The sequence below is a fragment of the Medicago sativa genome, chromosome 2 (assembly GCF_051527215.1).
Source record: "Medicago sativa cultivar Bolivia chromosome 2, Bolivia_mono, whole genome shotgun sequence".
Taxonomy (NCBI): Eukaryota; Viridiplantae; Streptophyta; class Magnoliopsida; order Fabales; family Fabaceae; genus Medicago; species Medicago sativa.
In genome coordinates, this window is record NC_140750.1 from 42,624,769 (window position 1) to 42,651,368 (window position 26,600).

General features: G+C 33.9%; 1 pseudogene across 1 annotated transcript; it reads left to right on the forward strand.

Moving 5' to 3' along the window:
* Window positions 1–338: 338 nt before the first annotated feature.
* Window positions 339–15,597, forward strand: LOC146946849 (vacuolar protein sorting-associated protein 54, chloroplastic-like; annotated as a pseudogene). Its single transcript, XR_015026818.1, has 14 exons — window positions 339–1,079; window positions 1,749–1,811; window positions 2,524–2,603; window positions 3,782–3,899; window positions 5,883–5,954; window positions 7,062–7,218; window positions 7,546–7,634; window positions 11,015–11,271; window positions 12,314–12,485; window positions 12,573–12,656; window positions 12,750–13,120; window positions 13,692–13,845; window positions 14,939–15,020; window positions 15,139–15,597. The product of XR_015026818.1 is annotated as a vacuolar protein sorting-associated protein 54, chloroplastic-like (transcript).
* Window positions 15,598–26,600: the final 11,003 nt, after the last annotated feature.

Genomic DNA, 26,600 nt, shown 5'->3' on the forward strand with positions numbered 1-26,600 from the left:
GATTTGTTGTTTTTATAGGCAATTAATTGGGATATTTTATTCATAAAAAAGAATGGGTCTTGCTAACAAGTGCTCTAAGGGCATTGTTTAAGGAACCCACAAAAAGAAACTATGTCTTGAAAATACAAGTCCAACACATATTAAAGTCATAATTGTACAATTTTCAATGCAAAAGTTGCTATTTTTGGATGCTTAAACAATGTCCTTAGGGCATTTGTTAGCATTTTCCAAAAAGAATTAATGCAAGAGATTTGAAGCCACACTGGCACACACTACAGTTAAACCATACCTGTTTAAACTCCCAATCCCAAACCCGGTTCAACCACCGGTTTTTTTAATACAAAGATCTTCTTCCTCCACTTCCACTACTCCATTTTCATTTCATTCCTCACTGCAAAACCAACCTCAACTCTCTCCTCTCTTCTTCAACAATCCAATCTCTCTCCTCAATCCTCAACAACCCTCTCTCTTCCACCACAATCTCCTCTCCCGAATTCACCCCTATCTCCTCCACCAAATCCACCTCCACTCTCACCCGATCCGATTTCCTTCCTTATCTATCTTCCCTCTCCGATCCCTTCCACCGCTTCAACGAAATCCGCAAACACGCTAACAGCGAGATCTCAACTATCTCCGACGACGGCGGTGCCGGAGAAGCACTCGTCGCGTGTCTCCGTGAAGTTCCGTCTCTTTACTTCAAACAAGACTTTCATCTCGAAGAAGGCGCTACGTTCCGCGCGGCGTGTCCGTTCTCGACTTTTGCTGAGAACGCGGTTTTGTAGGAGAAGCTTTCGCAGTATCTTGATGTGGTTGAGCTTCACCTTGTGAAGGAGATCTCGTTGAGATCGTCGTCGTTCTTTGAAGCGCAGGGTGAGTTGCAGGATATTAATGGGAAGATCGTGGAAGGATGTGCAAGGATTCGTGAATTGAAGGATACGGTTAGGCTTATTGATTCCGATTTGGTTGAGTCTGCGAGGCAGATTCAGTTGCTTAATGGTACAAGGACGAATTTGTTGGCGCTTCAGCAGAAACTTAGGCTCATACTATATGTTAATCAAGCACTCTCTGCTCTCACATTGGTTCGTTTTTTGAATTTTTGTGTCAAGATTCTATGTTAGTGTGTGTTAGATTTCGCTTTACAATCCTCATTTTTAGATTTTGAGTTTTTTGATTCAATTCATTGATTTTAGAGTGAAGTGTTTAGGTTTTAGTGTTGTGAATGTTAGAAATTTTACTGAATAATGTTATTGAGAATTGCGGAACAATGACACGCCAACACTGATAACAATTACTGAAAATTGCATGATTGAACGTAATCACACATTTGTGTCGGACTCTGGACACGCCTTCGATTAGAAGTACTATCGGTACTGCAGATATTCCAGTTAATCTTATGCAGTTTTATTTCTGTTAGCTAGTGAATAATTCAGAGTTTTGAATTTCGAATGTTTTTATTTTGAATCGTTGTAATGGAGAGGTGTTAGTGCTGTAAATGTGGAAGCTATACTTAATAGGATTAATGAATTATTGAGATTTGTGGGGAAACTATTTGCAGTTTTCTTTGGGTTGTTGTATTAGCAGTTCTGTGAGCTTGTAATTAATCAATTTATGCAACAGGTTTCTTCGAAAATTAGTATGGCGATAATTTTGTTTGATTTTCCTATGTTTCCTTTATTATTTTAGTCGTTTTTATGAATGTTTGACAACTGGAAATCCATTTTAAGTTGATATATTTTGCTGTGATACAGCTTGTTGCATCTGCAGATTGTGCTGGAGCACTGGATGTAACTGATGATTTGCAACATTTGCTGGTATACTTTAATTATTATATGATATTTTCTGAATATTATTCTTAACTACTTGTTTTCATGATCGTAGACTTAGTTTTGTTTATCTTTTCATCAGCACTATATGCGTTTGACCTATCATGACTAGGGATGTATCTTAAGTCTTTGACTTATTATGATTTTTAGTTTAGTCAACTTAATAGAATATGATGGAGAACTCAACATAAGTAATTCCTAAATTTTATTCAGTTCAAAAAATCCAAGGTACAATGTAGTTGGTATCCTCTGCTTAGAATATATTTTCCCCTACAATTATAATTGCTTTGAAGCATTGAAATTAGAAAGAAGGTTTATGTTGATTCCATTATCCATATTGATCACGATATATTTACTTTGTAATATGCGGAGGTACTGCATTATGTTCCTTTTCTTTGCATAATCACTGAACATGTTTAGATGTTACCAGATCTTATCGTGGATGGGTAATGTCTTAGTAAATGTGTGTGTAGCTGATATCAATCAGTGTTTGGGTAGCAGATACCAATCATAATATTGAATTGTGCCAGTTTCCTTTTAAGCTACAGCTGACATCAATTACTTACAGTGTCGAACTTACCTAGTTTCCTTTTTTGTCTGTTAATGGCACAGTCTATGTTTTAACATCAATGGGATTCCTGAAGGACGAGAAGAAAATTTATGCTAATTTTAGTCTTATTGTTTCCTGTAACTTTGGTAGGATGGAGACGAGCTCACTGGCTTGCATTGCTTTCGCCATCTTAGAGATCATGTGACATGCTTTATAGAATCCATAAACAGGTACACCTTTTTTGATGTCCAGATCTATCAAGATTGTGTATTCCGTTAACCTGCATCTGCAAATTCATTTGACAGTGTTTTCTACTGCTTTTTGTGATTTTTGTTCCCCTGTAATAATGGGAAGAGAATAGGGTTGAATTATAAGGTTTCTTTGGATAGCTCTGTTTTTGCTTTTGATCTTTAGATGGTGATAGGGAAGTCTACACTCTGCTAATGGCTTTGATGGGTTGAAAAAATGTTTCGGGCATGCATTGCACTTGGCCTATCTGTGAAATCTTTTGTTCTTATGGTAGAAAAATAAATTGTTTTGATAAAGAAGTAGGGGGATGCAACCATTGAAAATCAATATGCCATCCTAAAAGAAACAGAAGTGAAAAATAAGACAGTGGAGAAAGATGAATCCACATTTATCAAGTTTACCAATCTGACTTAAGCACCATCTAGAAAGCACCCATTTAAGAGTCAATATTTTTTTTTTTGTTTGAAAGAACAGTCAATATTTAAAAGTAGTGAATTTTAACTTAGGTTTATAAGAATTTGTATATAAATTCTTGCCTAGATTTTGAATATATAAATTTATAAGAATAGGTGCCTGTGGATACAAAACATTTGTACCACATGAATCTGGTTCAGTCAGCTGCTGATTATTCGGGTTGGTTTATCCAAGTAAAACACATCATTTTGATTGATAAGAAAGAAAAGAGAGATACAGAATAATAGAGAAACGAAGCAGCAATTGAGGTAGATATTGTGATTTATTGTGGCCTGTAAACAAAAAATCATCAACAAATGGATTAATTCTTTATCTTGATTTGGATAAAAGATGGTTGTTATTGTGTTTTTTTGTGGCTTGGAAACAAGTAATCCTAATTATCAACTGGAAAGTTCAGGAGTGCATTTTTTTGCTTGTCGCTTTTAAATTTGTTTAAGGGTTGGTCTTAACAAACTACATTCTTATCTTTTTATTTCGGTTTCGTATATGATTCGAACTAAATTCATCCACGTTGCTTTATTTTAAAATGTTTTAAACTTACGCTTATTTAAAACATGTTTTCTTTGTCCATCAATGCTTGTAACTTTGAAATCTTGAGTTTTGGTAATGATATAGTGGTAAAAAACGATTGTATATTTTTGAAGAAAAACCGCAAGTTGTGTTATGTATTGTTTTATTTTTGTAGCATTCTTTCAGCAGAGTTTATTCGATCTTCTTTAACCGATGCTGCAGAATCAGATGTGATAATTTTATCTAAAGCTAAATCAAGAGCTTCCCTGCTGATGAACGGAAAAGATGATGAAGTAAGATCGTATCTTAAATTACTTTTATCCTTAACACCTCTTTTTGTTGTCTCTTTTATTTTATATGAATCTTGTGCTGGAGATCTGTCAATTGTTTACCATTATTATGTTATAGAGGGTACTGTCACAGGGATTTCTTCATGTAAAATGTAGTTGGCATATTTTAAAGTGAACTGTACTGTCAGGTTGTCAAACTCTAGTCGAGAGTATAGGTAAAATCTCGGAGCTTCCATTGATTCGTAGAGTATACCTAATATAAAAGATGTTAAAAAAAAAGTATACCTAATATACAAATAATATTAAAAACCTTTACACGACATATATATAAGGGAAATGTTAACGAGTTCCCCCGGGGCACTCTTTAAGACCTTTAAATGGTAATTTTTTTTGAAAATTTGTGTAATCAATATAATCACATTAACATGCCAATAATCCAACATTACAAATTCATAATAAGGCTTAAACGCACATTTCACCCCCCCCCCCCCCCCCCCCCCCCCCCCCCCCCCGCTCCATTTAGCCTCTTTTGCAAAACACTAATTTTGACTTGGTCAATACTATGTGTCACACCATCTGTGTATTTTTTGAATTAAAAAAAGGAAAAGCCATGTGTGTATTTATAGAATTAAAAATAATAATTAATGATGAAATAAAATAAATGGAAAAGGAAAAAAGGGGAGAGCACGTGTTTTCTCCTTCACCATCTCCTTTCCTCTCTCTCAACCCTCTCCCTAACCTCCATCAATATAGCAGCAACCATAAACCACAACTCTCCAATTTCATCCCCTTTCACTACACGTTCACCAGCTCATCCACAACTTTTTTTTTCCAAATGACTCATAAACCCACCCACACTTTTGTGACTCAAAATCTCACTTTGATCCACCCATTCCTCAACCACCACCAACCCCTTTTCCTTCATTCTCTCTACCAACTGAACACCCAATACCTCATCTAACCTCAGTTATACATCTTCTTTGTCAACAATCTTACCTTAACTACCCACAAAAATTTATGTCCACTTTTCATCAACCCATTTTGAATCTCTCTCATTTGGTCCCTTCCCAACACAGCTCTGCTTTCAAACCAAACATAAACCACAACCCTAATAGGTTGCTCATCTGATGATGTTTCCTTTTGATTTTCTTTCTCAAGTTCAAGAGGAACAAAAGGACAAACACCAGAAACAGAAAGTGACTCTGATTGAAATGAGAAAGGAAAGAGGGAAGACATCAGAGATAAAAACAGAGATGGATGGTCAAAGTGTAGAGATCAAAGGAGGGAGAAGGTGAGTTGACTCACAAATGGTTTGAAACTTTGAACTCGTGAGGATTGGGTTGAGAATCGAATCTGCGATAGAGGACTTGAAATTGGCATGGACGGGGTGAAACCATGGAGGCTCCATTAGCCGATGGTAGAACCGGCCTCCGTAAGTGAATGGGTGCGGTTCCGTGGTGGTCAGAATCGCAAAGGGGGAACCACCATGGTAGAACCGTCCTCCATAGTGAAAGGGATTTTCATATTAGTGATCTTTTCAGACTCAGCTCTTTGCCCTGTGCAGTATCAGGTTTTAAATTAAGTTCGAAAAACATGAGTTTAAAGGAGTGTTTGACTTCCAAATAGGTTTGTTAGGGATTGACTTGTGATTCACTTGAAGAATCCAAAGTCTAAACTCTTCTTTGTTGGAAGTAGTTAAGTAGTTGAAATAAGTATAAGTAGCAGGATAAATGAAGGTATTGTTTATTCTTGCTACCTTAAGCACAAATGCACAATGATAAATATTTTCATCGAGTACTCTAGCATTTAATCCTATGCTTGAGAAGCTGAAATCTCAAAATGTTATGTTGCGTGGATTATGTTCTTTCTGTTATTATATTTTCTTGGGTGTGCATCCGTGTTTTGATAAATATTATTTCTCAATTGTGATGTTTTGAAGTTTTGAGGATGCAAATTTTGATCTAATCTCTACCTAATCATAACCAGGCAAAGTTAGAAGAAGAAACAACCAATTTCAAAGATAGTCTTCTCCCTACTGTAATTGGCTTGCTTAGAACAGTGAGTATTAGCTGCATTTACTCTAAAAATATTTGTTGTTTATGCTAGTTCAATTTCTATATCATGTCATGGGAGTTTGAATAATACCTTTGGTTGATGAAAAATCTTCACTAAGATCCATGCAACTAGTTATTCTTTTGTATTTTTGAGGATATGCTGTTCCTTTTATCCGTCATAGTGATTTGTAAACGCTTGGCAGTTGGTAACAGATATATGAGGATAAGATAAGAGACAGGAAAAATCGTCTGAGATCTGGTACCATAAAAATAATTGATGAACTATGTTGCACACAAAGAAACATCACCTTGAAAGTTTCATCTTTATGCTTCCAATGTAATTCTCCTGAAACTCCTCGCGATTCATTCTAATTGTGCTATGTGAGGCATGGAATCTGAAAACCTTGGAGTGGCAGAGCCGCAGAGGTAGTCTTGGCAACAAGTTATTTTATGTGGAGTTGGGAATACTAACACCGCACAATTACAGTCCATTAATTAGGTGGTGGCTGTTTGTTGTTTCCCCATGCCATCTATACTTTCATCTTATTAACTGAAATTTTCCTCGAAGCCCTTTTTGTAGTACAGACCACAGAGCAGTAAACTATGTATATGATACAATAACAACCAAGTTTTATCCATCTAGGTGGTGTAAGGGATATAAATGAATTGGACAACTGTCCCTAACATGCACATGCACTATTTCAAAAATAATAATTGTACATTTGACTGCCATTCATTGATGCGTCTCTTACTTGGAGGGAATTTGTTGACCTGGAATCAAAATAAATTTGCCCATGAAGATTTAAGTTTAACTTGTCTACAAAGTATTCCAAATTCCCCGGTCCCCCTAACATTCGTAATTTAGGATATTAAGATTTCACATGTTTTGTGGGGAGAGACCTATAAGATATGTTTACGATTCCTAAAGCTTTTCAGTTTATTTTTTGAAATTTATTCCTTGTTCTTTTAGCTTCTAGAAATGCACACTATGCTCCTTTCTTGAATGAGTCTTAGGATTGTTAGATGATATTATACTATTTTCCCCAGGTAGTCGAAAACTTGGTTTTCTGGAATTTAGCTTGTTTTGGTTTTATGGTTTTCTTATTTTCAGGCTAAACTTCCCTCTGTTCTGAGGATCTATCGAGACACACTGACTGCTGATATGAAGAGTGCTATTAAAACTGCCGTTGCTGAGTTGCTTCCAGTTATTGCTGCTCGAGCTTCAGAATCGGAGTTCTTTTCTGGAGACAGAGCTGTAGAGGCAGATGGTGAGAATTTCTATAGCATAACTATTGATATTTGGCTATCAGAAATTAAATCTTATATATGGGTTGGGGGTTAAATTATTATTTTCACTGTTACATTAATAACTCAAACATAATTTTTGTGTGGATCCAACCATTGAATAGTAACAATTTGTTGCATTGTTTATTTATGTCACATCTCATAAAATGTAAATAGGTTTGTAATCAGACTGTATATATATATATATATATATATATATATATATATATATATATATATACACACACACACACCTTTCTTTTATAAGCACTTTTCTACTTTCAACTTTCTAATGTTTAATAGTGACTCAGGTGGTGGTGCTTCACTTGCTAGCAAGTTAAAGAGTCTGTCATCTGATTGCTCTGTCCATCTTTTGAGTGCTGTTTTCATGATTGTACAGGTAATTTGTACTTGACTTTTGTTGTGTCCATCTAGACTATAATTCTTGTATATTTTGAAATGTATTTAGTCTTAATAATATAGACAACACACATTAATGATATCTTGCCGGCATTGCTGAGATGCACAGACACTAATACACAATACACAGACTCTGCAATTAAGGAAAATTTGAAAATGTCACCTTGCTTTATAAACCATCTGTTTTTTCTTCTTGCTTGGCTGTATTATTGTTAATTCGCTTGCTGGACTCATTGTTTTCTACCAATTTAAATAGGGTGCTTTATTGATAGTAATGAAAATGGTGAAATAGTAGTAGAGAGAGTTTCTCTAACTACTCCCTGAGCAAAGCTCCGACACAACTCAGAGAGGAATCCTACTCTGGCCCTAACAGAAAACTTATTCTGTCATCTCTTAAACTCCTAAGAATTCCCCTGTACATACAGATAAAGAGAACATTCTATTATTTAACCCTAATGGGCCTCTTATTATTTAATCCTAATGGACCACTTACTAATAATCAACTTAAACCTAATTAATCACCTACTAATTTCTTAAAACATCCTCTCATATGTCCTAACAACATGCATAGTCAGAAACATTTTCTTTTCCCATCATTTTCCTGATAATGCCGAGTAAAGTTGCATAAAAAATAAATTTCGCTACTATTTAGAAGTATGTTGTAAGTTTTAGCAGATATGAGTGATAGTTTGCAATTCCACTCCATTTCATTCTTTGTTTTTTAAGTTACGGAACAATCGTAAACTCCAAGAAAATTTGATCTTGGACACTAGAAATTGTGGATATGAGTGTTGTAGTGTAAGGAAGAAAAAGGTCAGACATGGTAAAGCATTAAAAGAGAAGTCTTGTACCTAATGGTCCTCCCGTATTATTCATAATTAGGGAACATTACTTAGGAAACACCTATATGGAAACTAAGTACCTAAAGGTAGCATTTCCACGTTGAAAAAACTTCCATTGGAGATTAGAAGCATTGATTGTTCCCAAGTGTTGAGATATTGTAAAATAGTCTTGGTACCAGTTTAGATATTATCCGATTGTATTCCTGGGATTCTTTGCTATTTTCTCCTTTTAGTTGATTATCTTCCCTAATCTTTCGCGATTAATTAGGTTAGCCTCATCTATATATGTGTGTGTGTGTGTGTTTGCATTTTTTTGTTTAATGGCAAATATTAGTCTCTAGTTGTTAGATTAGTTTTTCTCCTTCGTCCGGGTTTGAACCCAAGTCCTCCAACTCCTTATCTCTTAGTTCAAACCAGTTGAGCTATCCAACACCTTTTGCGTGTGTATTACAAAAGTCACTAATGGATTGAAAGTTTATATGATATAAATCATTTTTATAAGTGTATATCTAAATCTAAAGTCATTTGATTTGACATTCCGAATCACATATCAAATTATATTAGATTTACAAAAACGCAATTGCAGAAAAAATCTATACGATATAAGCTTTGAATCCAACAATAAATTTTGTTTTATAAGTATTTGATAAAAATTTATTGAGAACTGTAACACTATCCAATTGTTACACTGGTGTAATGTGATTCCTCCTCATCTCTCTCTCTCTCTCTCTCTCTCTATATATATATATATATATATATATATCATACATTTGTCCATTATTATATGCTCCTTTTGCAATTTTCACATATATTAAAAAAATAAAAAAAGTGGGTAGTTCCCTCGAAACAAAACAAAAGTGGGTAGTGTTGTACCAAAATAAAAAAAAAAGTGGGTATTGTATTCAATGTATCTATTTTGTGTATAGATGTTCCTAAAATACCATTTTGTTTATGGATGTGTTCAACTCTGACACCTCATCTCCCAAAACATTTAGTAGTATTGATTGTGTGTATTTGAAAAAAATAAATAAATGTATCTAGTAATTTGAAATGGGGATTATATTTACGGACACTTTTTTTTTTTTGTCTGGAAAAAAGGAGCTTATATTGAGGAACAAAGGTAGTAATGTATATAGAACATTCTCTTTCCATTGATACATGAAAATACAGTTTATTTTCAATTACTATTGGTATTCATAGCAAGGTTCTTAAGCCCTATTCTTTGTGTCCTCAAGGGTAACCTAGTTTTTAGTTCGGTGATGCCCAAAGAGAAACCTTGCTATAGATATCATTTTGAATATAAATATTTCTCATTAACTATGAAAAGGGCTGAACAAATATTTTTATACACGTGAGATGGAATCTAAATAGGAATATTATCCTATCATTAATCCTACTACTAGCAAATCTTGATATAATCAATCTTAATATCTCAACACATATGATGTATATGCTTCACCTTAAGGGGCATGTCGGGATATTGTAACATTATATTCAGATAATATCCTGATTGTGTTTCTGGTATTATTTCCCAAGTGTCCTTTTTAGTTATTTTTTATTCCTTAACCGGTAGGGATTGATCAGGTTAACATCTTGTATACATGTTGTACATTCTCCTTTCCTTGATACAAGAAAATACAATATATTTTCAATCTGAAGTCCGATCATTATGCTCTATGCTATCTTTGAAGTGATCATGATCTTCATGTAACTCCTTGAGTGTTTAGTTTTGTTTCTTTATATATGTGAGAATCTGAAATCTGAGTTATATCAAATCTTGAATAAGAGAGAAAAGAGAGACATATGATGAAAACTGTGCGTCTGAATAGCACTACGGAAGATTTATTATATAGGAGTTAAGTAACTTAGAGACTAAGCTAGGATATATTTACAGAAGGAATATTCTAAATAATATTCTATGCTAAGTAACTTAGAGAGTAAGGTAAAATATATTTACAATGTAAATATAATTATCTACTATTTATTTAAATATCAACATCAACAAATATCACATGTACATGAATCAAAATGCTCCCTGGTTTAGAAATTCTTTGTCTTGACAATCTTGTGGTGTTTCCTTAACTTTTATAATACTTAGAACAGTGAAACCTAAAGACATTTTATTCATGGCAGACAAGGTTTGCATCCACGAATTCTGCAATCACAGGACTTGAACTTTTCCATATGTTAGATTGGTTTTAATAGCATAAGAATATATTGTATGCTGTATAGTTTTTACTGCATAATTTTGTCTCTTGGTACATTAAACCTTCATTATCAATGGCTATTGCCCAAGAAAGGGATTATTGACTATTATGCCAACTTGTAATGTTAAAAACTTACATGTTTTATCTTCCTAGGGAGACTCTATGTATTGGCTATATTTCATGTACAAGAATAGGTATTATGTGTCTAGGGCTACAGCCACGTTACTGAAATTTACCTTTCCAATGGTTTGCACTTTATCAGCTTTTGTAAGAGTGATGTAATAAGATTTTTTTCTTTTTAGTGATTGCAGGCACATTTAGTGCGGGCGGCTGAAGTGAAAAAAGCCATTGAATGGATTTTGAGCAACTGTGATGGTCATTATGCTTCTGATTCAGTTGCTGCAGCAATTGCGCATGGTGCTGCAGCTGCAGAAATATCCCAAGAAAGTGAGGTTCATGGTACCACATTTTTGCCATATTCACCTCAAAAGAATGTTGCCAAGGGTCCATCTTTTCACGGAAAAGCAATAGATGCTGTGAGCTCCTCAAATATGTCAAAAAATTTCAGGTTAAATATAGGCTCTTTGTTCTAATACACTTGTAATGGAAAGTTTTTCTGGATTCTTTTGTGTTTAGATTGGAAGAAGCATGTAATTTATGATGTAGGAGCTAATTTTCCTCTCACAGAAACACCTAAACTCACTAATGGAGTATAGAAATGAAATACTAGTTTTAAGTTAATAGAAATGATAAATAATTGTATTGAAATGAAATACTTGTTGTTTTGTGCAAAATATTTTTCATTTCTCTTATAAGTTTGAACTGTTGATACTTTATTGAATGGTGACAAATGTAATATATTGAACGAGGACTATTCCTTTATAGAATCCTTATTCGTAGGAACTCTTTTTAAACACCAGAACACTATTTATATGTCAAAAGCCAGTTAACTCGAAAGTTCAATCTGATAGGTGAAGAAGGTACACAAAGTTTTACACTAAAAGCATTATGGATCTGTCCCATCATTTTAAAAACCAGGCTACAAAAAACGAAATTTGTGAGAGGAAAATTAAAAGAAAAATGAGCTAGAATATTGTTAAGTGCCACTACTTTCTGTTCCCTTAAGACTTGAGTGGTTTGCCACATGACTTCAGCTGTAGTAAAACCATCTATATTCTATAGCATGCATGTCTAATATATCTGGGACATTTTCTTGTTGCCGGCATTATCTTTTGCAAACGTACTATCATCCATCCCCTTAACAATGTTGAATCCGTATGGTGATACTCCTCTCAAATGTTTTATCTTATCTTGTTTAGTCCTTCAGTAGTAATTTTTCTGTTTTAGAGGCTGCTAGGATTGAAGTACTGTATTTCTTTTACTGGTTACTAATAACTAATTGCTCTTATGTAATCTTCTCTCTTAAAAAATATGATAATGGGGGTTAAGACCATGATATGGAGTCCACTAGATGCTTGTAAAGTTAGTACATGGATTATATAATTATAAAATAAATTATACTTTGATCTAGTATGCTTTCTGCCATTACTTTTGTGTTTTAATTGCTGCCCAATTTATTTCATGTTCTCAAAAAATCTGGTCCTAAACAGAGCTGATGTATTGCGAGAAAACGCAGAAGCTGTGTTTGCAGCATGTGATGCTGCTCATGTAAGATGGGCAAAGCTTCTGGGGGTCCGTGCTACTCTCCATCCTAGGTTGAAACTGCAGGAGTTTCTAACTGTTTACAACATCACCCATGAGTTCATTACAGCTACAGAAAAAGTACATATTTTCATTTTGGTTTAAAGTTTATATTTCAAATTATGTGGTTTTAGTTCCCTGATTGAACTCCCAAATTAAAACTAACAGATTGGTGGAAGATTGGGATACAGCATCTGTGGGATACTGCATTCACAGGCCAAGGCTTTTATTGATTGTCAGCATGATTCTCGGGTCAGTTTAAATTTGGTGCTTTCCGTTGTGTTTTATATATTGTTTCCTCAAAAAACTGTTCATCTCTATTAATATCCCTTGCTTTGCATTTAGGTGTCAAAAATTATGGCAGTGCATGACCAGGAAACATGGGTGGAGATAGATGTTCCTGATGAATTTCAATCCATTATCAATACACTTTTTCCATTGGATGCATTGTCTTCTGGGGACCCTAATGGTGTTGAACAAGATAATTCAAACAGTTACCATGATTTGGCGACTAACAATGATGCTCGGCCGATGGCAGACACTGGACAGTCAAATGCTGAACAGAATGTTGAGCAGACTGATTCCACCGATGAATCTAAGAAACCAAATAGAGGTCATAGTAAATCGTTAGAGAGTATCAGCACTGAGAAAGATCAGAAAAAATCTGCATCTCAACCTCTTTTCTACAAAGGTGTTGGTTATCACATGGTAAACTGGTTGGTCATCTGGACTGAACTTTGTTTTCTTTTTGCCCCCTATTGTATGCAACTTCTATTCATTGTGTCTTCTTTTCCTCTCTCTCTCTCTCTCTCTCTCTCTCTCTCTCTCTCTCTCTCTCTCTCTCTCTCTCTTAATATGCTTGTGTAGGCATACTCAAGTATTTTTTATTATTATTATTATTACTACTATTATTATTATTACTACTACTACTACTACTACTACTACTACTACTATTATTATTATTATTATTATTATTATTATTAGTCCTTCTGTTCCATAATAATTGTTACATTTGCGAAAATGAATTTGCCCCCAAAATTGTTATTTTTCAGTTTTCAATGTAACATTAATTACTTTTTTCCAATTATGCCCTCTAATTAGTATCGTGTGTATCGCTCCCAAGTTATTATTTTCAACTTTGGGTTTACGATAATGAGAATCAACCAATAGTTAATACGGTTAATTTGATAAAATTGTTCTCTTTTCATCATTTATAATTTCTCCCATTTTAGCCCTCAGCTGTGAGAATGCATTTAAAGTACTTCAATATCTTCTGTTTGCTTCCAGTGGCTTGATATTGCTCAAGATGTTGTCAGAATACATTGATATGAACAACCTTTTGCCAGCACTATCTTCAGAAGTTGTTCTCCGTGTGGTAGAAATCTTGAAGTGTTTCAACACAAGAACATGTCAACTTGTGCTTGGGGCTAAAGCAATGCAGGTAGTACTTGTATTGTTCTCTGAATTTTTGGATCCTTTTAGATATAAAAACTATTTTTATAAATAAGATGCATATATCTAGAGCAACGTCCAAGTGATTTCTGTAAAAGAATTTAGGTATTCCTCTATCTCTTTTAGTTTGACCATTATCCATCTCATCACTCATTATCATTTCCAATACAATAAATTTTTCTCTTGTTTCCCTTCACTGCCCAACATTCAACACCATAGGGAAAAATGGTCTTATAAGCTCATAAATACAATTGTTTGACTCAATAAGTTAGAATCAATTTTCAGGGGCTGCTCCTTACTTTCATCCTGTTCCAATCTTCTCATCCATGCTTCCATTTCGTTTTTTTTTTTTTTTTAAATAAATATTAGAAGCTCCAAGGATCTGAGCTCTTTGATGCCAATTTGATAAAAACCTAATATATTCATATCTGAAATAGAAAATAATGGAGCTCTGCAATTTACAATCTGAGGCGTATCCCTCTGTAACTGTACAACAGAAAGCAAAATATAGAAATGCAGAAACGAAGAAGACAGTTGGATTAGTATCCTTCCTCAAGCCAAAATATTTCCAATAAAACCATTCTATTACCAAGAAAAAAGATGATAGGTTGCCATAACCGTTACCCAAAATATTTTCATACCCCCTGATACTGTTACCCCCCCTCCAAAACTCATTCTATTATAACAGAATTCTCATTCTCTCTCTTCAATCCCCTTACCCCACGTGCCCCATTCTGTTATTTCTCCCCCCACATTAATAATGGACCTTTCATTAATAGTGACCCTATCAGATTTCAACTAATGTGTTAATGAAACCCAGCTTGGGGAGCATATATTGAGTCATTTCATATCAGCTTATATATTGTCCTGCACTGGAAAGAAACCGCAGGACAATGCTGAGTTAAAAAATTCACGGCTTTCAAACAGTGTGCATCATTTCGTTAAACTATATCCTAAGTAAATGCTGCAGCTGTTGATTTTTTCGGCTTTCGAACAGTTTTGCTTAACGAACTTGATCCCATTTCAATTAACTAGAGTTTTGTCATTCTTTTGGTTTCTAATTTTTTCTAAATTGTGTTCAGGTGTCTGGTTTGAAGTCCATCACCTCTAAACACCTGGCGCTGGCAAGTCAAGTCATTAGTTTCATACATGCTATTATTCCTGGTACAAATTCGCACACCTGTATTAAGTTTTTTGAATGTGTTTGTATCACCAGAGTTTATGAAATTGTTGTTACACGGTCGAATTAAATTATAACTTTGTTCTTCATTTCTGGTGTAAGAAATTCGGCAGATTCTTTTTCTGAAAGTTCCAGAGAATAGAAAATTGCTATTGCTTTCAGACATTGATCGAGTTGCGCAGGTACATACCTAATCCCTTTTTCGCCTTCCTCCATCTGATAGAGTAGACTTATGCAGATGCTGTTTGATTTTAGTTGCATTTTTCAATGAATATCTTTGCTGGAAGTATTATCTTTTCTTTCTTTCTTTTCCTGCTTATAGGGGATGAATATTTATGATTTACAATTCCTCATATAAGGTGAAAATTTACATAGTAGTGTATTAATTGGAAATAGATTTTCCATGTAGTCTCCCTTGCAATGATTCTCCAATCCCTCTACTTTTCCTTTGAGTGGAAAAAGAAATATTGTAATAGAGGAAGGGGCAAATTAATAGATATTATGTTAGGAACCCGAATTAAAGAGAAACAAAAGAAATAGTATTATTGATTGAAAAGAAAATATTACAGAAGATCAACCCTCTGTAATCCTAGAGCAAAAGCTCCTCAGAGAAGAGACATCTCTCTCTGCCCAAAAACCAATAAGGTTCCTAACTGAATAATTCTCAATCTCCCTACTGTTGTTGCCAAATGGTCTTATTTATATAAACTAAGGGCATAAACTGCCTGTAACCACTCCTAATCAATACAAATTACTGCATAAACTGCCTAACTGCTCCTAATGAATACAAATATTGCATATTATACAAAATGCTAACTGCTCCTAAATAACTATATATTGAAATAACTGACTGCATCAGCAGTTACCCTATCAATACCACCCGATACCTAACAGATTATTTGAGTTTGTAAAGTCTAAAGTGCTGAGTAACTGAAGGAAATGACAAAATGTGATAGAAAATGGAAGTGAACATAAATATATAAAATAGACAGAAGTCTGTGAAGCTGACAATTAAATGCGATGACATGTATTCTACAGAGTGCAAGTGTTGCACAAGAAATTATATCTTTTAACAACATGTGTGCATTTAAGCTGAAGGTCAATAGTTCGGATTTTGTAGCCTTTGTTCAATTTTTGGGTTTAACAAAATGTTTGGGTACCGGAACAAGGACAGGCAAGGAACTTGTATATCCACTAGATAATTTTTTTTAGAAACTTCTTTTCTATACTGATTTCATCATGTTCAAACTCATTAATCTCATCATCTATGAAATTCAACACCCTTTATGAGGGCTTTTACTTGTTTCCGCATGTTCGTACCAGATGAGTAGAGTTTAGAATGATCAACTTGTATTACACAAAGGGGATGAACAAATATATACACAAGAGAGAATCTCTCAAAACAAGGAAAAATAATAATCTATGGACACAGTATAAAAAAATATTAATATTATAGTAATGACTATAATCAACTGTATCAAATGTCATTTTTCCCCTCAAATATTTTTTCTTCCTTTACTCCCATTTTAATAGCGAAAATGAAATGTTAGCCTATGTGGTTAGAAGTTTGATAAACAGTGAACTTGTCCCTCGATGTCCCTTGATGCGAAACATGATATGTGAACCTATTTTGTTTTATATTCGGAAAAATGAAAGTATTGGAGTGACTTTGTCGCGAAAATGAGATTTTAGCCTATATGGTTAGAAGATTGATAAAGGTTGAACTTGTCCCTCGATCTCCCTTGATACGAAACATGATATGTGAACCTATTTGGTTTTGTATTCGGCAAAATGAAATTATTTGAATGACCATTGTCCCAAAAATGAGATTTTAGCCTATATGGTTAAAAGTTTGATAAATATTAATGTTGAATTTGTCCCTCAATGTTCTTTATTGCGTAACATAATATTTGAACCAATTTCGTTTCAAATTTGGTAAATAGAAACTAATGAGATGACCCTTATCGTGAAAACGAGATTTTAGCTTATATTGTTACCTGTTTGTTAAATATGAAGGTTGAACATGTCCCTCGATGTCGCTTGATGCGAAACATGATATGTGAACCTATTTGGTTTGAAATTTGGTAAAATGAAAGGACCCTTGTCGCGAAAATGAAATGTTAGCCTATGTGGTTAGAAGTTTGATAAACAGTGAACTTGTCCCTCGATGTCCCTTGATGCGAAATTTGATATGTGAACCTATTTGGTTTGAAATTTGATAAAATGAAAGTATTGAACTGACCCTTGTCGCGAAAATGAAATGTTAGCCTATGTGGTTAGAGTTTGATAAACAGTGAACTTATCCCTCGATGTCCCTTGATGCGAAACATGATATGTGAACCTATTTGGTTTTATATTCGGAAAAATGAAAGTATTGGAATGACTTTGTCGCGAAAATGAGATTTTAGCCTGTATGGTTAGAAGTTTGATAAAGGTTGAACTTGTCCCTCGATCTCCCTTGATACGAAACATGATATGTGAATCTATTTGGTTTTGTATTCAGAAAAATGAAAGTATTGGAATGACTTTGTCGCAAAAATGAGATTTTAGCTTATATGGTTAGAAGTTTGATAAAGGTTGAACTTGTCCCTCGATCTCCCTTGATACGAAACATGATATGTGAACCTATTTGGTTTTGTATTCGGAAAAATGAAAGTATTTGAATGACTTTGTCGCGAAAATGAGATTTTAGCCTATATGGTTAGAAGTTTGATAAAGGTTGAACTTGTCCCTCGATGTCCCTTGATGCGAAACATGATATGTTAACCTATTTGGTTTGAAATTCGGTAAAATGAAAGTATTGAAATGACCCTTGTCGCGAAAATGAAATGTTAGCCTATGTGGTTAGAAGTTTGATAAACAGTGAACTTGTCCCTCGATGTCCCATGATGCGAAAAATGATATGTGAACCTATTTGGTTTTATATTCGGAAAAATGAAAGTATTGGAATGACTTTATCGCAAAAATGAGATTTTAGCCTATATGGTTAGAAGTTTGATAAAGGTTGAACTTGTCCTTCGATCTCCTTTGATACGAAACATGATATGTGAACCTATTTGGTTTTGTATTCGGCAAAATGAATTTATTTGAATGACCATTGTCCTAAAAATGAGTTTTTAGCCAATATGGTTAAAAGTTTGATAAATATTAATGTTGAATTTGTCCCTCGATGTCCTTTATCGCGTAACATAATATTTGAACCAATTTCGTTTTAAATTTGGTAAATAGAAAGTAATGAGATGACCTTTATCGCGAAAGCGAAATTTTAGCTTATATTGTTACATGTTTGTTAAATATGAAGGTTGAACATGTCCCTCGATGTCCCTTGATGCGAAACATGATATGTGAGCCTATTTGGTTTGAAATTCCGTAAAATGAAAGTATTGAAATGACCCTTGTCGCGAAAATGAAATGTTAGCCTATGTGGTTAGAAGTTTGATAAACAGTGAACTTGTACCGCGATGTCCCTTGATGCGTAACATGATTTGTGAACCTATTTGGTTTTATTTTCGCAAAAATGAAAGTATTGGAATGACTTTGTCGCAAAAATGAGATTTTAGCTTATGTGGTTAGAAGTTTGATAAAGGTTGAACTTGTCCCTCGATCTCCCATACGAAACATGATATGTGAACCTATTTGGTTTGAAATTTGGTAAAATGAAAGTATTGAAATGACCCTTGTCGCGAAAATGAAATGTTAGCCTATGTGGTTAGAAGTTTGATAAACAGTGAACTTGTTCCTCGATGTCCCTTGATGCGAAACATGATATGTGAACCTATTTGGTTTGAAATTCGATAAAATGAAAGTATTGAAATGACCCTTGTCGCGAAAATTAAATGTTAGCCTATGTGGTTAGAGTTTGATAAACAGTGAACTTATCCCACGATGTCCCTTGATGCGAAACATGATATGTGAACCTATTTGGTTTGAAATTCGATAAAATGAAGGTATTGAAATGACCCTTATCGCAAAAATGAAATTTTAGCCTATGTGGTTAGAAGTTTGATAAACAGTGAACTTATGCCCCGATGTCCCTTGATGCGAAACATGATATGTGAACCTATTTGGTTTTATATTCGGAAAAATGAAAGTATTCGAATGACTTTGTCGCGAAAATGAGATTTTAGCCTATATGGTTAGACGTTTGATAAAGGTTGAACTTGTCCCTCGATCTCCCTTGATACGAAACATGATATGTGAACCTATTTGGTTTTGTATTCGGCAAAATGAAATTATTTGAATGACCATTGTCCCAAAAATGAGATTTTAGCCTATATGGTTAAAAGTTTGATAAATATTAATGTTGAATTTGTCCCTCGATGTCCTTTATTGCGTAACATAATATTTGAACCAATTTCGTTTTAAATTTGGTAAATTGAAAGTAATGAGATGACCCTTATCGCGAAAACGAGATTTTAGCTTATATTGTTACATGTTTGTTAAATATGAAGGTTGAACATGTCCCTCGATGTCCCTTGATGCGAAACATAATATGTGAACCTATTTGGTTTGAAATTCGATAAAATGAAGGTATTGAAATGACCCTTGTCGCAAAAATGAAATTTTAGCCTATGTGGTTAGAAGTTTGATAAACAGTGAACTTGTCCCTCGATGTCCCTTGATGCGAAACATGATATGTGAACCTATTTGGTTTTATATTCAGAAAAATGAAAGTATTGGAATGACTTTGTCGCGAAAATGAGATTTTAGCCTATATGGTTAGAAGTTTGATAAAGGTTGAACTTGTCCCTCGATCTCCCTTGATACGAAACATGATATGTGAACCTATTTGGTATTGTATTCGGCAAAATGAAATTATTTGAATGACCATTGTCCCAAAAATGAGATTTTAGCCTATATGGTTAAAAGTTTGATAAATATTAATGTTGAATTTGTCCCTCGATGTCCTTTATTGCGTAACATAATATTTGAACCAATTTCGTTTTAAATTTGGTAAATTGAAAGTAATGAGATGACCCTTATCGCGAAAACGAGATTTTAGCTTATATTGTTACATGTTTGTTAAATATGAAGGTTGAACATGTCCCTCGATGTCCCTTGATGCGAAACATAATATGTGAACCTATTTGGTTTGAAATTCGATAAAATGAAGGTATTGAAATGACCCTTGTCGCAAAAATGAAATTTTAGCCTATGTGGTTAGAAGTTTGATAAACAGTGAACTTGTCCCTCGATGTCCCTTGATGCGAAACATGATATGTGAACCTATTTGGTTTTATATTCAGAAAAATGAAAGTATTGGAATGACTTTGTCGCGAAAATGAGATTTTAGCCTATATGGTTAGAAGTTTGATAAAGGTTGAACTTGTCCCTCGATCTCCCTTGATACGAAACATGATATGTGAACCTATTTGGTATTGTATTCGGCAAAATGAAATTATTTGAATGACCATTGTCCCAAAAATGAGATTTTAGCCTATATGGTTAAAAGTTTGATAAATATTAATGTTGAATTTGTCCCTCGATGTCCTTTATTGCGTAACATAATATTTGAACCAATTTCGTTTTAAATTTGGTAAATTGAAAGTAATGAGATGACCCTTATCGCGAAAACGAGATTTTAGCTTATATTGTTACATGTTTGTTAAATATGAAGGTTGAACATGTCCCTCGATGTCCCTTGATGCGAAACATAATATGTGAACCTATTTGGTTTGAAATTCGATAAAATGAAGGTATTGAAATGACCCTTGTCGCAAAAATGAAATTTTAGCCTATGTGGTTAGAAGTTTGATAAACAGTGAACTTGTCCCTCGATGTCCCTTGATGCGAAACATGATATGTGAACCTATTTGGTTTTATATTCAGAAAAATGAAAGTATTGGAATGACTTTGTCGCGAAAATGAGATTTTAGCCTATACGGTTAGAAGTTTGATAAAGGTTGAACTTGTCCCTCGATCTCCCTTGATACGAAACATGATATGTGAACCTATTTGGTATTGTATTCGGCAAAATGAAATTATTTGAATGACCATTGTCCCAAAAATGAGATTTTAGCCTATATGGTTAAAAGTTTGATAAATATTAATGTTGAATTTGTCCCTCGATGTCCTTTATTGCGTAACATAATATTTGAACCAATTTCGTTTTAAATTTGGTAAATTGAAAGTAATGAGATGACCCTTATCGCGAAAACGAGATTTTAGCTTATATTGTTACATGTTTGTTAAATATGAAGGTTGAACATGTCCCTCGATGTCCCTTGATGCGAAACATAATATGTGAACCTATTTGGTTTGAAATTCGATAAAATGAAGGTATTGAAATGACCCTTGTCGCAAAAATGAAATTTTAGCCTATGTGGTTAGAAGTTTGATAAACAGTGAACTTGTCCCTCGATGTCCCTTGATGCGAAACATGATATGTGAACCTATTTGGTTTTATATTCAGAAAAATGAAAGTATTGGAATGACTTTGTCGCGAATATGAGATTTTAGCCTATATGGTTAGAAGTTTGATAATGGTTGAACTTGTCCCTCGATCTCCCTTGATACGAAACATGATATGTGAACCTATTTGGTATTGTATTCGGCAAAATGAAATTATTTGAATGACCATTGTCCCAAAAATGAGATTTTAGCCTATATGGTTAAAAGTTTGATAAATATTAATGTTGAATTTGTTCCTCGATGTCCTTTATTGCGTAACATAATATTTGAACCAATTTCGTTTTAAATTTGGTAAATTGAAAGTAATGAGATGACCCTTATCGCGAAAACGAGATTTTAGCTTATATTGTTACATGTTTGTTAAATATGAAGATTGAACATGTCCCTCGATGTCCCTTGATGCGAAATATGATATGTAAACCTATTTGGTTTGAAATTCGATAAAATGAAAGTATTGAAATGACCTTTGTCGTGAAAATGAAATTTTAGCCTATGTGGTTAGAAGTTTGATAAACAGTGAACTTGTCCCTCGATGTCCCTTGATGCGAAACATGATATGTGAACCTATTTGGTTTGAAATTCGATAAAATGAAAGTATTGAAATGACCCTTGTGGCGAAAATGAAATTTTAGCCTATGTGGTTAGAAGTTTGATAAACAGTGAACTTGTCCCTCGATGTCCCTTGATGCGAAACATGATATGTGAACCTATTTGGTTTTATATTCAGAAAAATGAAAGTATTGGAATGACTTTGTCACGAAAATGAGATTTTAGCCTATATGGTTAGAAGTTTGATTAAGGTTGAACTTGTCCCTCGATCTCCCTTGATACGAAGCATGATATGTGAACCTATTTGGTTTGAAATTCGATAAAATGAAAGTATTGAAATGACCTTTGTCGTGAAAATGAAATTTTAGCCTATGTGGTTAGAAGTTTGATAAACAGTGAACTTGTCCCTCGATGTCCCTTGATGCGAAACATGATATGTGAACCTATTTGGTTTGAAATTCGATAAAATGAAAGTATTGAAATGACCCTTGTGGCGAAAATGAAATTTTAGCCTATGTGGTTAGAAGTTTGATAAACAGTGAACTTATGCCTCGATGTCCCTTGATGCGAAACATAATATGTGAACCTATTTGGTTTGAAATTCGATAAAATGAAGGTATTGAAATGACCCTTATCGCAAAAATGAAATTTTAGCCTATGTGGTTAGAAGTTTGATAAACAGTGAACTTATGCCCCGATGTCCCTTGATGCGAAACATGATATGTGAACCTATTTGGTTTTATATTCGGAAAAATGAAAGTATTCGAATGACTTTGTCGCGAAAATGAGATTTTAGCCTATATGGTTAGACGTTTGATAAAGGTTGAACTTGTCCCTCGATCTCCCTTGATACGAAACATGATATGTGAACCTATTTGGTTTTGTATTCGGCAAAATGAAATTATTTGAATGACCATTGTCCCAAAAATGAGATTTTAGCCTATATGGTTAAAAGTTTGATAAATATTAATGTTGAATTTGTCCCTCGATGTCCTTTATTGCGTAACATAATATTTGAACCAATTTCGTTTTAAATTTGGTAAATTGAAAGTAATGAGATGACCCTTATCGCGAAAACGAGATTTTAGCTTATATTGTTACATGTTTGTTAAATATGAAGGTTGAACATGTCCCTCGATGTTCCTTGATGCGAAACATAATATGTGAACCTATTTGGTTTGAAATTCGATAAAATGAAGGTATTGAAATGACCCTTGTCGCAAAAATGAAATTTTAGCCTATGTGGTTAGAAGTTTGATAAACAGTGAACTTGTCCCTCGATGTCCCTTGATGCGAAACATGATATGTGAACCTATTTGGTTTTATATTCAGAAAAATGAAAGTATTGGAATGACTTTGTCGCGAAAATGAGATTTTAGCCTATATGGTTAGAAGTTTGATAAAGGTTGAACTTGTCCCTCGATCTCCCTTGATACGAAACATGATATGTGAACCTATTTGGTATTGTATTCGGCAAAATGAAATTATTTGAATGACCATTGTCCCAAAAATGAGATTTTAGCCTATATGGTTAAAAGTTTGATAAATATTAATGTTGAATTTGTCCCTCGATGTCCTTTATTGCGTAACATAATATTTGAACCAATTTCGTTTTAAATTTGGTAAATTGAAAGTAATGAGATGACCCTTATCGCGAAAACGAGATTTTAGCTTATATTGTTACATGTTTGTTAAATATGAAGGTTGAACATGTCCCTCGATGTCCCTTGATGCGAAACATAATATGTGAACCTATTTGGTTTGAAATTCGATAAAATGAAGGTATTGAAATGACCCTTGTCGCAAAAATGAAATTTTAGCCTATGTGGTTAGAAGTTTGATAAACAGTGAACTTGTCCCTCGATGTCCCTTGATGCGAAACATGATATGTGAACCTATTTGGTTTTATATTCAGAAAAATGAAAGTATTGGAATGACTTTGTCGCGAAAATGAGATTTTAGCCTATATGGTTAGAAGTTTGATAAAGGTTGAACTTGTCCCTCGATCTCCCTTGATACGAAACATGATATGTGAACCTATTTGGTATTGTATTCGGCAAAATGAAATTATTTGAATGACCATTGTCCCAAAAATGAGATTTTAGCCTATATGGTTAAAAGTTTGATAAATATTAATGTTGAATTTGTCCCTCGATGTCCTTTATTGCGTAACATAATATTTGAACCAATTTCGTTTTAAATTTGGTAAATTGAAAGTAATGAGATGACCCTTATCGCGAAAACGAGATTTTAGCTTATATTGTTACATGTTTGTTAAATATGAAGGTTGAACATGTCCCTCGATGTCCCTTGATGCGAAATATAATATGTGAACCTATTTGGTTTGAAATTCGATAAAATGAAGGTATTGAAATGACCCTTGTCGCAAAAATGAAATTTTAGCCTATGTGGTTAGAAGTTTGATAAACAGTGAACTTGTCCCTCGATGTCCCTTGATGCGAAACATGATATGTGAACCTATTTGGTTTTATATTCAGAAAAATGAAAGTATTGGAATGACTTTGTCGCGAAAATGAGATTTTAGCCTATATGGTTAGAAGTTTGATAAAGGTTGAACTTGTCCCTCGATCTCCCTTGATACGAAACATGATATGTGAACCTATTTGGTATTGTATTCGGCAAAATGAAATTATTTGAATGACCATTGTCCCAAAAATGAGATTTTAGCCTATATGGTTAAAAGTTTGATAAATATTAATGTTGAATTTGTCCCTCGATGTCCTTTATTGCGTAACATAATATTTGAACCAATTTCGTTTTAAATTTGGTAAATTGAAAGTAATGAGATGACCCTTATCGCGAAAACGAGATTTTAGCTTATATTGTTACATGTTTGTTAAATATGAAGGTTGAACATGTCCCTCGATGTCCCTTGATGCGAAACATAATATGTGAACCTATTTGGTTTGAAATTCGATAAAATGAAGGTATTGAAATGACCCTTGTCGCAAAAATGAAATTTTAGCCTATGTGGTTAGAAGTTTGATAAACAGTGAACTTGTCCCTCGATGTCCCTTGATGCGAAACATGATATGTGAACCTATTTGGTTTTATATTCAGAAAAATGAAAGTATTGGAATGACTTTGTCGCGAATATGAGATTTTAGCCTATATGGTTAGAAGTTTGATAAAGGTTGAACTTGTCCCTCGATCTCCCTTGATACGAAACATGATATGTGAACCTATTTGGTATTGTATTCGGCAAAATGAAATTATTTGAATGACCATTGTCCCAAAAATGAGATTTTAGCCTATATGGTTAAAAGTTTGATAAATATTAATGTTGAATTTGTCCCTCGATGTCCTTTATTGCGTAACATAATATTTGAACCAATTTCGTTTTAAATTTGGTAAATTGAAAGTAATGAGATGACCCTTATCGCGAAAACGAGATTTTAGCTTATATTGTTACATGTTTGTTAAATATGAAGATTGAACATGTCCCTCGATGTCCCTTGATGCGAAATATGATATGTGAACCTATTTGGTTTGAAATTCGATAAAATGAAAGTATTGAAATGACCTTTGTCGTGAAAATGAAATTTTAGCCTATGTGGTTAGAAGTTTGATAAACAGTGAACTTGTCCCTCGATGTCCCTTGATGCGAAACATGATATGTGAACCTATTTGGTTTGAAATTCGATAAAATAAAAGTATTGAAATGACCCTTGTGGCGAAAATGAAATTTTAGCCTATGTGGTTAGAAGTTTGATAAACAGTGAACTTGTCCCTCGATGTCCCTTGATGCGAAACATGATATGTGAACCTATTTGGTTTTATATTCAGAAAAATGAAAGTATTGGAATGACTTTGTCGCGAAAATGAGATTTTAGCCGATATGGTTAGAAGTTTGATAAAGGTTGAACTTGTCCCTCGATCTCCCTTGATACGAAGCATGATATGTGAACCTATTTGGTTTGAAATTCGATAAAATGAAAGTATTGAAATGACCTTTGTCGTGAAAATGAAATTTTAGCCTATGTGGTTAGAAGTTTGATAAACAGTGAACTTGTCCCTCGATGTCCCTTGATGCGAAACATGATATGTGAACCTATTTGGTTTTATATTCAGAAAAATGAAAGTATTGGAATGACTTTGTCGCGAATATGAGATTTTAGCCTATATGGTTAGAAGTTTGATAAAGGTTGAACTTGTCCCTCGATCTCCCTTGATACGAAACATGATATGTGAACCTATTTGATATTGTATTCGGCAAAATGAAACCCAAAAATGAGATTTAAGCCTATATGGTTAAAAGTTTGATAAATATTAATGTTGAATTTGTCCCTCGATGTCCTTTATTGCGTAACATAATATTTGAACCAATTTCGTTTTAAATTTGGTAAATTGAAAGTAATGAGATGACCCTTATCGCGAAAAGGAGATTTTAGCTTATATTGTTACATGTTTGTTAAATATGAAGATTGAACATGTCCCTCGATGTCCCTTGATGCGAAACATGATATGTAAACCTATTTGGTTTGAAATTCGATAAAATGAAAGTATTGAAATGACCTTTGTCGTGAAAATGAAATTTTAGCCTATGTGGTTAGAAGTTTGATAAACAGTGAACTTGTCCCTCG